We start from the raw sequence: 13260 nt of genomic DNA, 5'->3' as shown, positions 1-13260 counted from the left end.
TCTTATATATTAATTAATACTCAGAGTAACATTATAATATCTAGCTATAGTAGCATCACGCCAAGAAACTAAATATAGGCACTATAGGTTTCGACAATTGATACGTACTCTGGTTAATTATGCGAACGTCTGCGATTTCAAATATACAGCTATAATATAGCTTAGTGCTGTAACTGAGAAGCACTGTACATAGGTACATATGAGATGAAACATACGTCCTATTATATCGCAAAACAATTGACACTGCACTACATCCTGGGGCGCATACCGTACGTATACTATTCTACACATTTATTTCCTAATGACTTGCTATCAAAGTTTATTTCACAAGCTACTTTCGTCGACTTTGCCCGTGTTGGGAACCCGTGATCCGAAATACAAAATAGCCATTTTTCAAATCTATACTCATATTATAAAGCTGAAGAGTTTGTTTGTTTGAACGCGCTAGTCTCGGGAACTACGATTTGAAAAATTCTTTCGGTGTTAGATAGCCAATTTACTGAGGAAGGATATAGGCTAAATATCATCACGCTAAGAACAATAGGAGCGGCGCAATATGGGTAAAACCGCGGGGCACATCTAGTTTCATATAACTGAGAGAAATATCGTTTTCTACAGATAAAAATATTCGTTTTTGAGTTAATTCAATATGTTCACGAAAATACAAATCTATCCTGGAATCAAAGGATATGCACCTCAATCCTTTTTCTATTTTTCCGGATATCTTGATAATTGAATTGAATACTTTATTTTATCGAAATTCACATACTACATAAATATTCTTACTCTATGAATAAAATTATTTTGCTATAGGTTCCAAATTTTCATGTTTGTTTAGGTAGATTTTCAAAATTGCAAATCATGACATAGTAACATATAACTAGAAAATTAACAATTCACAATAGCCATATAAAAAATGCTAAGCTTATTACAATATTATTTTAACTAGAACAACAAATCTACAGATGTAAAAGCTTAACACTGACGATTATAATAATTCATAAAAAAAAATCTTCAATGGATGTCTAATAAATGAGTAACGTGACCTTATTTTGGGGTTCACAAAGATGCATACAATGTTACGCGCGTGCTAACAATCCGTAAACGGTCTACTGACTACGACGTACACGACGTATAATTATAATTACGCATTGTACTCATAATATATACACTACGGACTTCGCCTTAAGGAACCAATCGATTTTTTATACCAACTTAAGATTGCACTAGACTTCGTTATTAGTTTCAAAGTTTTAATCAACTCTGTAAAATTTCAAAGTGCTGCATAGGGAGCAAACCTTCCAATTAAGCCTGTGCCTGTGCTGGGTCAAATAATGCTATGTTTAATAGAAAATAGCGGAGTTTCAATAGAGCTTATTTATTAAGTTCAGGCCGAAGTGGAGATAGTTTCACATCCTGTTAAACTAGATGCTTTGTGGACTGAACATTCAAAGAGCGATCCTACTGATCCACTTATACTGAAGATCAAAGTTCTTGTGTTTGACCATTTGTTTTTTTTTTATTTAAACAGGGACAGTATTTAGCAAATCGATTTGCAACTTAGATAGGTACGTGATTTCACAGTGCACATGCGATATAGCCAGTTAGCAGCAATCCCAAACTGACTGAAATACTTTAGCGTGAATACTTTTTAACCGGGAGATAGTTTGCGAGGTGAGGAGAAAACTATGCCTTAGCTTGCTTAAAAGGGGTGGGATTGAGTGTGTAAGGCGATAGTTATGTGGCCATACAACACGCAGTGCATAGTAACGAAGCCGTGGGTGGAAAGTAATTTAATTTGATATTGAATGATATTTAACAGTGTCCATTTTACATCATTATAAAAGCCATCAATTTCGCTGATAATTTATTTCCAACAAAGGTTTATAGTTAATGCCCTGGTCGAAAATTCAAACGTGTATGAAAATCAATTATCCGAGCATAACGCTTAATTTGATTGGAGCCAGTTCCATTATAATTTATAATGCGTTTGGCAAATAAATGTGGATGTATTATTGCTAGAAAATCAAGCACTTGGCAGCCCAGCAGGCTCGTCAAAGGATTAAAGTGACACTTAAATTGAGGGTAGTTGACATCTTTCTGACCCAAATATGGTAGAAGAGTTAAATTCAGTCCCATATTTAATGTTTTGAAGTTACAAACTACTCGGAGCGGATATTTCAATTTTCACCTTTATTACGTGTTCACAAAACGACAAGTTAACTACTGACGAACTCATTTACGTGCTTATTGTTATCATTTACATTATGCTGATAAAAAAGGGAATTTAAAAGCAATTGGGCACATTTATAAGAAAATTTATTGGTTACTAGCGGTCCGCCCCGGCTTCGCCCGTGGTACATATTTACGTTTTCTCTGCATAAAAACCATCCTCGTACTTCAAGGAATATAATAAAAAAAGAATTATCGAAATCGGTTCATCCGTTCTCGAGTTATGCGCTTACCAACACATTTTGCGATTCATTTTTATATATAAGAAGATAAAAATCGCAACTCAAACAATATTTGAACTTCTTTTACTATTCTTCAGTTACCACTAAACACTGACGAATTATACTGAAATATTTATTTAAATACAATGCTATCGGAAGTCTTAGTTAACTGATAACAGCTATAATAAGATTCGTTTGGTACTTATATTAAAAAAAATAAGAATTCTTATATTGGGTTTTACCGAAGACCAATTGGAAACATATTTTCGAAAATTCCCCTCTATGTGAACGTAACATACAGAATGAAAATACATTTCTCTAAAATTGTATTTTAAGTAAAAAAATGTAAGTTTCAATATTGCTAGAACTGAAACATCGTTCACGTTATGAATACTTGAAGAAGGACACTCGATACAAGTCAGAATAGAAAACTACTGTGGCAAGCGGGTCAACTGTTCAATCACTTTTTAAATAAACCTACGGCGGATATGATTTATATCGTAACAAATCAATTCATACGTTTTAGGATATTAAAAAAGTAAAACATAATAGCTTAGAAAGAATTAGTTTATTTTTTATTGTTGATTTAGGGTCATAGGATAAAATACGACTAACGTTATTGCACGCCTCATAAGCGGAGCGTTGAGGTGGGTACTACTGTCACTTCGCGCAAAACATCTGATTTTTCAAACTTAAAATGTCTTTATCATAGAAATCTAAATAACAGTGTCTTGTTATTTAGATTTCTATGGTCTTTATGTATCATACATTGCACTTGTAAGATAATACATACACACACATACATATTAAGAAAAAACACTATTTTTAACATTCATGATATTTTTGATGTCATTTTTGTTATTTAAACTAGTTAAAAAACAGTTTAAAAAAGTTCTGTCTTGGACGTCCGTGTGTCTGTATGTGCGGATCCTTTTTCTTGTTAACACGATAGCGACCGAAATACTTTACTAATCGAGTCTTTTTTTTTCTCTTACGCTTGAGTATGCTCAGGAATAGAACCCTTTCATTTTTCAGGGTCTGATTCGAATTTCGATGTGGTTTAATTGTTATTAAATAAACAAAAATAATAATTAATAAATAATTATTAAAAAGAAATTATGAGGCGTGCACTTTTGGATTTTCCAAACTATTTTATTTTTATTTTTATTTAAAGATGAAGTTATTGTCACCGTTTCTGTATGAGTATAAAAAGTTTTATTAAAATCTGTCCGTTTTCATCGCTGATTTACAATACCAATAAGTTTGTTAATAAATTCTTAAAAATATGCAAAATATCTTTGTACGAAAAAATTCTATTAATAACTAAGCCCGTATGGAACTATTCCTTACTAAGATAAAGAAAAAGAAAAAAGTTCGTGTTGCATTATAATGATCTATATTCTATACCTACTAATAATATATATCTGAATAGTTTGTTTATTTAAACGCGTTAATCTCATGAACTACTGTATACGATGTAAAAATTCTTTCACCGTTTGATATGAGCAGGCTGCTATAGTGTATAAAAAACTCAATACGTAATTTTGAATTTAAAATTCTTACTCTTATACATTGCATTAGAAAACTTATAAGCTATAATACCCCAGTATCTAACTAGGACTACCTTGATCAAGTATAATACCCTATCAATGAGCATTCAATAAAGCCATACTTTGATACTTTAAAATAATATGTGAAGAAAAGACTAAGTAAAAGAATATTTCAGATTATATTCCATACTATATCTATACTAATATCATAGAGCTGAATAGTTTGTTTGATCGGGCTAATCTCGGGAACTACTGGTCCGATTTGAAAAATTATTTCGGTGTTAGATAGCCCATTTATCGGGGAAGGCAATAGGCTATACATATCATCTCGCTGAGACCAACAGGAGCGGAGCACTGCGGATAAAAATTAAAACCGCGGAGCACAGCTAATAAAAAATAATTATAAAAAAAAATAACAGCCTAATTATAAATTTCAATAAAAAAAGTATCAAAAAAATCAACATCCGTTCACCCAGTCGAAACTTCTGAGGAAGTTCTGAGGTAAGAAATCTCAACAAAGAAAAAAATGCAGTCGAATTGAGAACCTTCTTTTTTTGAAGGTTGTTGAAAACTGTTTACTGTCTATATACCACACAAATAATGAGTCAAGCCGATACGGAGGCTACCAACTCTGTGACATTAATTTTATATGTATAGGTACGTAACTAAATACATAATACATAGATTTTAATAGATACACATATCTAAACTTGATCTAAACTAAACATTTCATCTCGTATAACGTTCCGCATATAATGTTTTAGGTGTTAACAAAATAAACAAACACGAAAACTACCTACATAGTTACGAAATTGTATTTTTTAAAACCTGCATGTGAAATCTGTTACCATTGAAACCTGACTACATTTTTGTTCTAAACAAATTGGAAAATCATTTTAACTTTTATAGACCGGGAGATACTGACACAAAATTTCGAGTCATTTGTAACAAGGATGGCGGTTCTACAGGGGTCTTAGTACGCAATGACAAAAAGAAAAATGATGGTGTGAACGCTGGTACCGGTGGCTTAGTCGCGTGGGCGTTTGTCGAACTCGTCGGAAAAATAGCGAAAGTCAAACGATTTGTAACACAAAAATTTTAGAATTTACCGATAGCCCATAAAAAAGGAGTAGGCGGTAGTGTCATGCCATACTTTTCCGGTGTGACTTACAGCCCGCCATACCGATGCGAATGTGTTGATTTAAATAAAACAATCATTCAACCATTTGTACCAGGCTAACTTTTGCACAGGTAACTATCGTCGTGCAGCCATTTACGAAAATCGCCATGCCATACTTTTCGGACGATTCCAAATGGTCGCCATACCGCCGAAAATCTGCAATTTTTTTTTATTTCGCCAAACTTTTTGTACCAGTATTGCATTTGGATTTTTGGAGAGTATTTGATAAAATGTGACCATTATTATATTTGCCATACTTCTAGTAGGGGGAAAAAGTGCTGTCATACTTGAAAACTTAATTTATTATTAATTTATATAAGTGAAGATTTCCAACACATAGATCTTTGAAATTTTGTATTTATATTTGTTGATCCTCAAACTTACAGGAAAAATAAGTGCCATACTGTTACAAATCGTTTGACTTTCGCTATTTTCCGACGAGTTCGACTAACGCCCACGCGACTAAACCGCCGGTACCAGCGTTCACGCCATCGTTTTTCTTTTTGTCATTGCGTACTAAGACCCCTGTAGAACCGCCATCCTGTTACAAATGACTCGAAATTTTGTGTCAGTATCTCCCGGTCTATTACGTTCAGTTTCACGATACGAACATTTTTGTTTTTACACTAGCTTACACGCGCGCTCTGTGTTTCATTATGCTAGGCGTCCACTAGGCGGATCGGGCCGGGCCGCATCGCAACGCAAAAATACGCCGGCCTATGTTTTGTATGAAACATCGTCCATTAGCGACGGATCGGGTCGGGGCGGGCCGCAACGCATTGGCGGATATCGCTTCGCAGGCGGATTTCTGCCGGCGGTGCGCTGCGGCCCGGCCCGCCCCGACCCATCTAGTGGACGCAGGCAGGCGGATGTAAGCGGCGAGCGTCTGTTAGATAAAATCCGCCTAGGCGGTCCGCCGCGCCCCGTAGCGTCTTTCCAAACTATACAAGGCCAGTACGCAACCATAGGAAACTAATCACGTATAGTTTGGAAATAACTTTTTTACAAAGTTCTTCCAATCTATACAACAGCAGTACGCAAATACTCGCGTATACTTTGTAGTGAAGTAAGTAAGAATAGCGCTCCAAAATATACAGCCCCAGTACGCATGCGGAATAATCGTGTATGTTTCGGAGTAAGCGCGGCGCCTTTCCATTTCTTGCGTTTATATTATTGTATTGCTGTTTTGAAATCTATTATTAAAATGCATGTGTATTGTGTATATAACGTTGCGTACTGATCGTACATTTTTTGGATCGAGGATGCTTGTATCTTCGTTCCCGACTATACTGCACGACTTACAATTGATAATAGTGCTAAAATGTAAGAGTCTAATAATTCCAGAAGAAGATGGTTGCGAACCGACGGAGCCCCGCTTCGCGGGGCTCCTATTTTTGTGTAGTTAAAAAAAACACGAACCTAACCTAACCCATAGGTAACCCTATATCTGTTACCTAGATTTATTTTTCTAAGCTTACCTAATAATATTTTTATTCCATATTTTACCGAATCAACAAGAATAAAAGTAGATAAAAGTCTTTGATTGCCTATATATTAATTATTATTTCGCTCAAGCGTAAGTGGTGTAGTAGCTATATTTAATTATACATATTTTGCGTACTGATCGTGTATAGTTTGGAACAGAGGCGGCTCGCCCTAAGGAGCGCTGGTGCAGTGAACTCCCATAAATAATTATAATAAAATCATACTCCTTAATTTAATTATTAACATTAATTATTACTATTTAAAATCAATCGTAATCTTTAAAACTACTGTTAATACCAATGAATATATCCATCATTCCATCATCCCATACACCTGTATAATACCTACTGTATTATGTAACGCGCGAAGCGGTGCGCTCACGATTGCGCTCCAATGAAAAAAGATTTAGTACATTTCCTAATACGAAATCCAATAGGAGTGAAAGAGAGGGTTTTGCCAGAGCCCTGCGCGTGAAACAAAAGATTTTCTATGGAAAAGTAGCAAAATTCGGTGCGCCGCACCCGCAAACGTTGCCGGTTCGTTTTTACCGCCCGGCAGGACAGCGATTGCGACGTTGCCAGTTGCTACGTCTATAATATATAAACAAACACTCGACTCTCGAGTCAACTTCAATGCACGCGCGCGATTCATGCAATTTTCTAATTAAAATTATAAAATACGTGTTGAAATAGCCTGTACTTATCAGTATTACTTGTGAGTGTTAAAATGAACAATAATTATAATGTGGCGTTCATTAAAAAGTGTGATAAAACGTTACAAATTCGGCTTGAATGTAAAGCTAAGGGACCGCCACGGCCTGAACTTGATCTTACGCAAAAATGTACGACAAAAACGAAAACATATACGCGTGTGTTTAAATCTGAACAATATGTAAAAAAAACCGTGGTTGTGTGGTTGTGATGAAAGCAACAACAGATATTTACGAATGTCTTGTCGCTTTAAGTTATAGATATTTTTGCACACCAAAAAGAAAGACGTATGTAGGTATTTCCTTTATAAGTAATTTTTTTGATAAATGTACTGCTTTACACCATGTATTTTCAGTGTTTTATTTCAAGTGAACACCCATAAAATTTTGTCACGAGCCGCCTCTGGTTTGGAACGAAGAAGCAAGCATCCGCGTTACAAAGTATACACGATCAGTACGCAAAATTCGTGTATATATTGTAATAACAAACTTAAAAACAGCATTACAAAGTATACACGAGCAGTTTCCTATGGTTGCGTTCTGGCTATGTATAGTTTGGAAATACGCCGCCCCGTACAGGTGGACGCAGGAGCAAACAGCGCGTCCATTAGAGACGGCCCGTTGCGATGCGGCCCGGCCCGATCCGCCTCTAATGGACGCCTAGCATTAGATCAAAAAAATTTCCCTGTGCTGTTTATTGTATTTATCGATCAAGGGCAGCGTGGTTTTTTTATGAGTGATAGGCCTTATTACGAGCAATAATTCTATGCTAGTGACAAGCCGCACTTCTGCGTTTTTAGGGAGAAAAAAAATAAAAACGAAAATCTGAAAAACAAATATTTCTCGGTATTCGGAGGTAGTTTTCCAAAAATAAAAACTGGATATTATGCGCCCAAAGATGCTTTATAAGACTATATTTATTTAAAATAAATATCTTAGACAGTTACGATTTCAGAATATAACTATTTCAATATTTTTCATGAAAAATTCACCTAAAGTTTGTCATTTTTTTAAAAATAAAGTATAATAAATTGACACGTGGGTGTTCTACTCTTACATTATAAATACATCCCTTGATCGATAAATACAATAAACAGCACAGGGAAATTTTTTTGATCTAATGAAACACAGTGGCGCGTGACAAACCAAGTAAAAGTTGCCGTATGCGAATTAAAAACTACACTCTATTTCTGTAGCAAAATTAATTATTCATAATATTTGCGTGAAAGAGTAACAAACAGCCATTCGACCATCCATCCAAATTTTCGTCTTAATAAATAATAGTAAGATGACGTCATATTTACAAAGTATATAGTATTTCTAGGGTTCCAAAAACTTCAAAACGAAAAAATGGAAGGCTTATAGGATCACTTCGTTGTTCGTCTGTCTGTCTGTCAATACGATTTTTCTCAGGAAAGAGTGGATGTATCAAGCTGAAATTTATATTGAATGTTCAATTCTACGGTCCCTTGAAGCTGTGAAGAAAACAAACATGCAAGCCGACGAAATCAAAGGTTATAATAATAAATAATAAAAACACTTTGTTGCACATGTTATGTCCCGGTCTTAACAGCAAACTGCTGACTATACGCCGTTCGCATGGGAACGGAATGCGAGCGTAGTTTTGCTGTGTTAGTTTTAAGATTTCTTTAGAATAATTATTAATATTGTATAATGATTCCTTAACTCCGGTCTGCACCGAGCAGACGTGGTTGTAAAGTTTCATTTTAATTATTAAATGTAGTTTCTAAGTAAATCTGATTTTTTTTTGTACCTCCGGCTGTGGGAAATGTAATTCACACTCATGAAACAAAATCAAACATAAATAATACAAACAAGGTAATACGAAGCGGTACAAATAGGCGGCCTTATCGCTAAGAAACGATATCTTCCAGGCAACCTTAGAATATAGGAAAAGTTTGAAGAATGAAAACAATTGGATTGTAGAAGAAGCATAGGTAGCAAAGAATTATAAAAAGTGCAACCAAAAGTAGGAAATAAATACAAATACAAATATAAATACAAAAATTAATATATTATAAAGTGAAAAATGAAGATAAACAGGATACAGGTATGAGGTAAGTAAAGGATGAAATAATAAAACATTAACAGCATTAAATAAAACATTAACAGGGTACAGCCGTTTATGCTGCAAATTTCCAAATTCGCAAGAGAATTAAAAACCCAACCACTTAATCTTAATTCAACGTTCCATATTATTATAATACAACAAGTAAACTTTAAATGGTGCAAAAATCTCAATTTTATTGAAAAATGCCTATTAAATGATGCCCCACTCACAAAAGATATTAAGAAAAAAATGTGTGCGTATACTAGTGTACACACGTAAGAAGTGAAACTTCTTTATGACCTTATTTTTCAAAAAATAATTTACTATATGTAACTTTACAGAAATACGTTGAATCACGCGTGGTAGGGATAAGAAAAAGATGGCGCGTAACGGAAAAATGTCACGCGTAACGAAAAAATGTTACACTAAATTTTTTTCCAACCCCGATAAAGAAGTTTCACTTCAATAACTTTGTTTGCAATTTGTAACTTTTTAACATCTAGACGGTAATGCAGCATTATATACGTTACATGGTGTCATGCATTGATCGCTTAATGATTGAAATGAATATCATACACACTATGTTCTGATAATCGATTGATGCAGTCCCTAAGTAGACGGTAATGAGCAAGCACAATTCACGTGACTTGCAGTTACGCAAATTGTCATACTGCATGAGTGATCAAATATATAAAATCATGCAATAGCTCATCAATCGGCTACCAGCACATAGTATGCATGACATCCGGATTTCGATCTTGGATCTAAACAATCATTTATGCGCAATTGTATGCATGACACGCATGCCATCCTATTTGTCCTGCAGGTTAGAATCATGTAGCATGATTGTTTAGAGCGATCGTTGAAATGAATGACATGCAGCTATGTGCTGTCGTGCAAGATCTTAGAGAATGAAAGATTGCATGACTTATTTTTTTTGGTCACTGTGCAACATGGCAAGTCATGTTAACGCATGCCATACTTGCATTATTATTGTCTAGGGACTACTTCAGGAACAGTCAGGTAAAATATAATAAAATAAAGTTTAAAAAATAATGCTTTTATAAGATAAAACTCATAAAATTTTAATGTATGAAGTATGTATTACCGTTGATCCTTGATAAGTGTAGTTATGAATAAAAGTCTTCTTACTTGTCTTTCTTTCTAAGAAGCCATTTAAAGTGTATCAAAGTCAGTTACAAACAAATATACAAGCATACAGGTGAAGCTAATAAGAGCATGTTAATAACCCACTATTGAAATGCAAAAAGGGTTTCCAAGTAATCAAATAAAAAAAAATTCAATTGCTTTCAATAGATTCATAAGATCATTGAAGTTCCTATACATAAACTCAAAACTCAAACTCAAAAATATTTATTCATTCGTCTTCTTCTAAAAGCACTTTCGAAACATCATTACATATTATATAATTTACCACCGATTCGGAAAGCAGTATCTATGGAGAAGAATCAGCAAGAAACTCCATAGTTGCTCTTTTTAATCATGTCAGTTTTATAATTTAATTTTACAAAATACATACATATGTAACATCATATATTATCATAATATGCCTAAGTACTGTTTTTACGCGTAACCTCCATGGGTTATTATTAGACATCGGATTATATGCACTAACAAAATGCCAAAATATGCATGCAAATATGCACTAAAAAAGGCCCAAATATGCACTAAAAACGACTGATATGCCTAAAATATGCACAATACAAAATCAAAAAACCTTTATTATTTTTATATATTTAAATCAAAGATTGTACAAAAACAGTGAAATTTTCTTGAAATTAAGTATAGTTTTTGTGCCAATATACAATTAAGCATTTTTACAAAATTTTCGAGCGCAAATTTGTGACGTTTATCACCCGCGAGCCCAGTGTTGCCACTTTAGACTTTGCCGGGCTAAATCTAGCCCTTTTTTGGAATTCAACCCGTGTTTTAAGTTTTTAGCCCCAAAAGGGTAATCTAGCCCTATTTTGAATGGCTCATAATTTACTTAAAATGGAGCCCATTTTGTAATTTTTTGCCATTTTACCATGCCAAAATAGGGTTTTTTTACTCGCTGAGCGTTCTGATTGGCTAATAAAGGTTAGTCGACCAATCAAAACTCCCGCTACTTAACGAAATATGCACGATTGGGGAAAAAGGCTAAAATATGCACTAACGCCGTAATTGGAGAGTTTTATGCATATAATCCGATGTCTAGTTATTATGGTCCATATATTCCTTAATACTATAATAGGCTATCTGAACTAGTACATTTTTTATATAAATTTTAAAATTACAATCATTTGTATTTGACATAATTGAGTAAGTACATCAAAGTTATGAGAGTTAGTTCTATTATAATACATATACATATATGTAAAGAGAAGATAAAAGAGAATATTCTTAAACCGGGCAAAATTTAATTCAATAATAATTAATATATCTAAAGTTAAACACCCTACACACTCATTTTACTTATTATGTTTCAAATTGAAACAATTAAGCCTGACGGAAAAATAATCGCCGTAAATATTAGATAATTTCTTTTCATAATCTATTTCCAAAATCATTGTATTTGGAGCATACATTATATGTACTTCAATAAGTTTACTGAACTATTTGTTATACTTATGTTAAAATAATTTGATAATTTATACATGCGTACTTACCAGTATGTAGTGCAATTGTTTATATATTTTTTTTAGAAATAAAATTAATTTATCTTTCTCAATTTCGATGTCAATTAAACCAAAAAGTTAATTTTTGTAGGAGTGGTTCACTGGAATAGGTACCGCCGATTATGCGCCGCACGAAAACAATTAATTGTCACTACACGTATTATGATATTAAATTTATTCTATTCAATTCTATATCAATAAAACACCGCCTTGTTTTAATAGAAATTAAACATAAAGTTAGATTCGAAATGATATGTTACGGTGAAAGTTGTTTAAAATATGATTTAAAATCACTAACATATTTTGTAGGCTACATAACTTTTTCACCACTGTTCGCGATCGACCGACTTTTAATTCATAAAATTAAAATTACATTAAGTAATAACTCACATAAATAAAAGCTTCATCAAATTAGCGCCAACGAAAATCCAATAAAAATAACAATGCTAGACCGAAATTCGGAAGCTGTACCCCGATTACTTTTTTACTAGTGTTGTACCTCGTCTTGTTTCTATGTGTCAAATACGATTCGGAATACACATCGTTGTCAGTTAATCGATATTCCGGTTGGGAAATAACTGTGGGAAATAATTTTTTAATAATAATAAAAAATGTAATTTGACAAACAAGCTTTTAATTCGATTACTCTATATTAAGAAAATAAAATATATCTTACAATAAAAGTAAAGCTATGTTAAAATTATGTGTTCGGAACAGTGAACTAGATTCGATTTTTACCTACATGAAGTTTATTTATTTTTACATCACTAATTGTCAAAACTGTGGTCACAGACTATGTAATTTATTATATACAGTTCTAATTTTATTATCATTTTTTAGACCATAATAAAGGATTGATTCTTAAAATAATTAGATACATGAGATTTTCACGTGAAATGTTAATTACCTTTTATCTTTTGATCGCTTATGTTTTGTTAGGAATCAAGTATATATTAAAAGATCCATTTGTAAAGTATGTAGTATCTTTTAAAATGATTATTCATGCCTATATAATACACAAACAGCATTTCTTTATGTAAAATATTACAAAATTTATGAGCTATAAGCAGAACAGACTTCACCAATGTCACTTGACGGAGGCCACAGTTGTCAAATTACTATTGACGTTAGCTG

At 33.4% G+C, this 13260-nt stretch overlaps 1 protein-coding gene across 1 annotated transcript in view; it reads right to left on the bottom strand.

Annotated features, from left to right (window-relative positions):
- The window catches only part of LOC149910861 (ras-GEF domain-containing family member 1B-like), a 50947-nt gene extending 38306 nt beyond the window's left edge, over positions 1–12641 (bottom strand). Inside the window, exon 1 of the mRNA XM_090120059.1 lies at positions 12517–12641. The gene's annotated coding sequence lies outside the window, so the exon portion shown is untranslated. The remainder of the gene's footprint in view (positions 1–12516) is intronic.
- Between the last annotated feature and the right edge of the window lie 619 nt (positions 12642–13260).

This window comes from Colias eurytheme, chromosome 1 (genome assembly GCF_061535395.1).
Source record: "Colias eurytheme isolate Ceu_HAF_F1 chromosome 1, ilColEury1 Martin Lab GWU primary, whole genome shotgun sequence".
In the NCBI taxonomy this organism is placed as follows: domain Eukaryota; kingdom Metazoa; phylum Arthropoda; class Insecta; order Lepidoptera; family Pieridae; genus Colias; species Colias eurytheme.
Note: the sequence above shows the minus strand (reverse complement) of the source record. Positions and strands in the feature narration are given on the sequence as shown.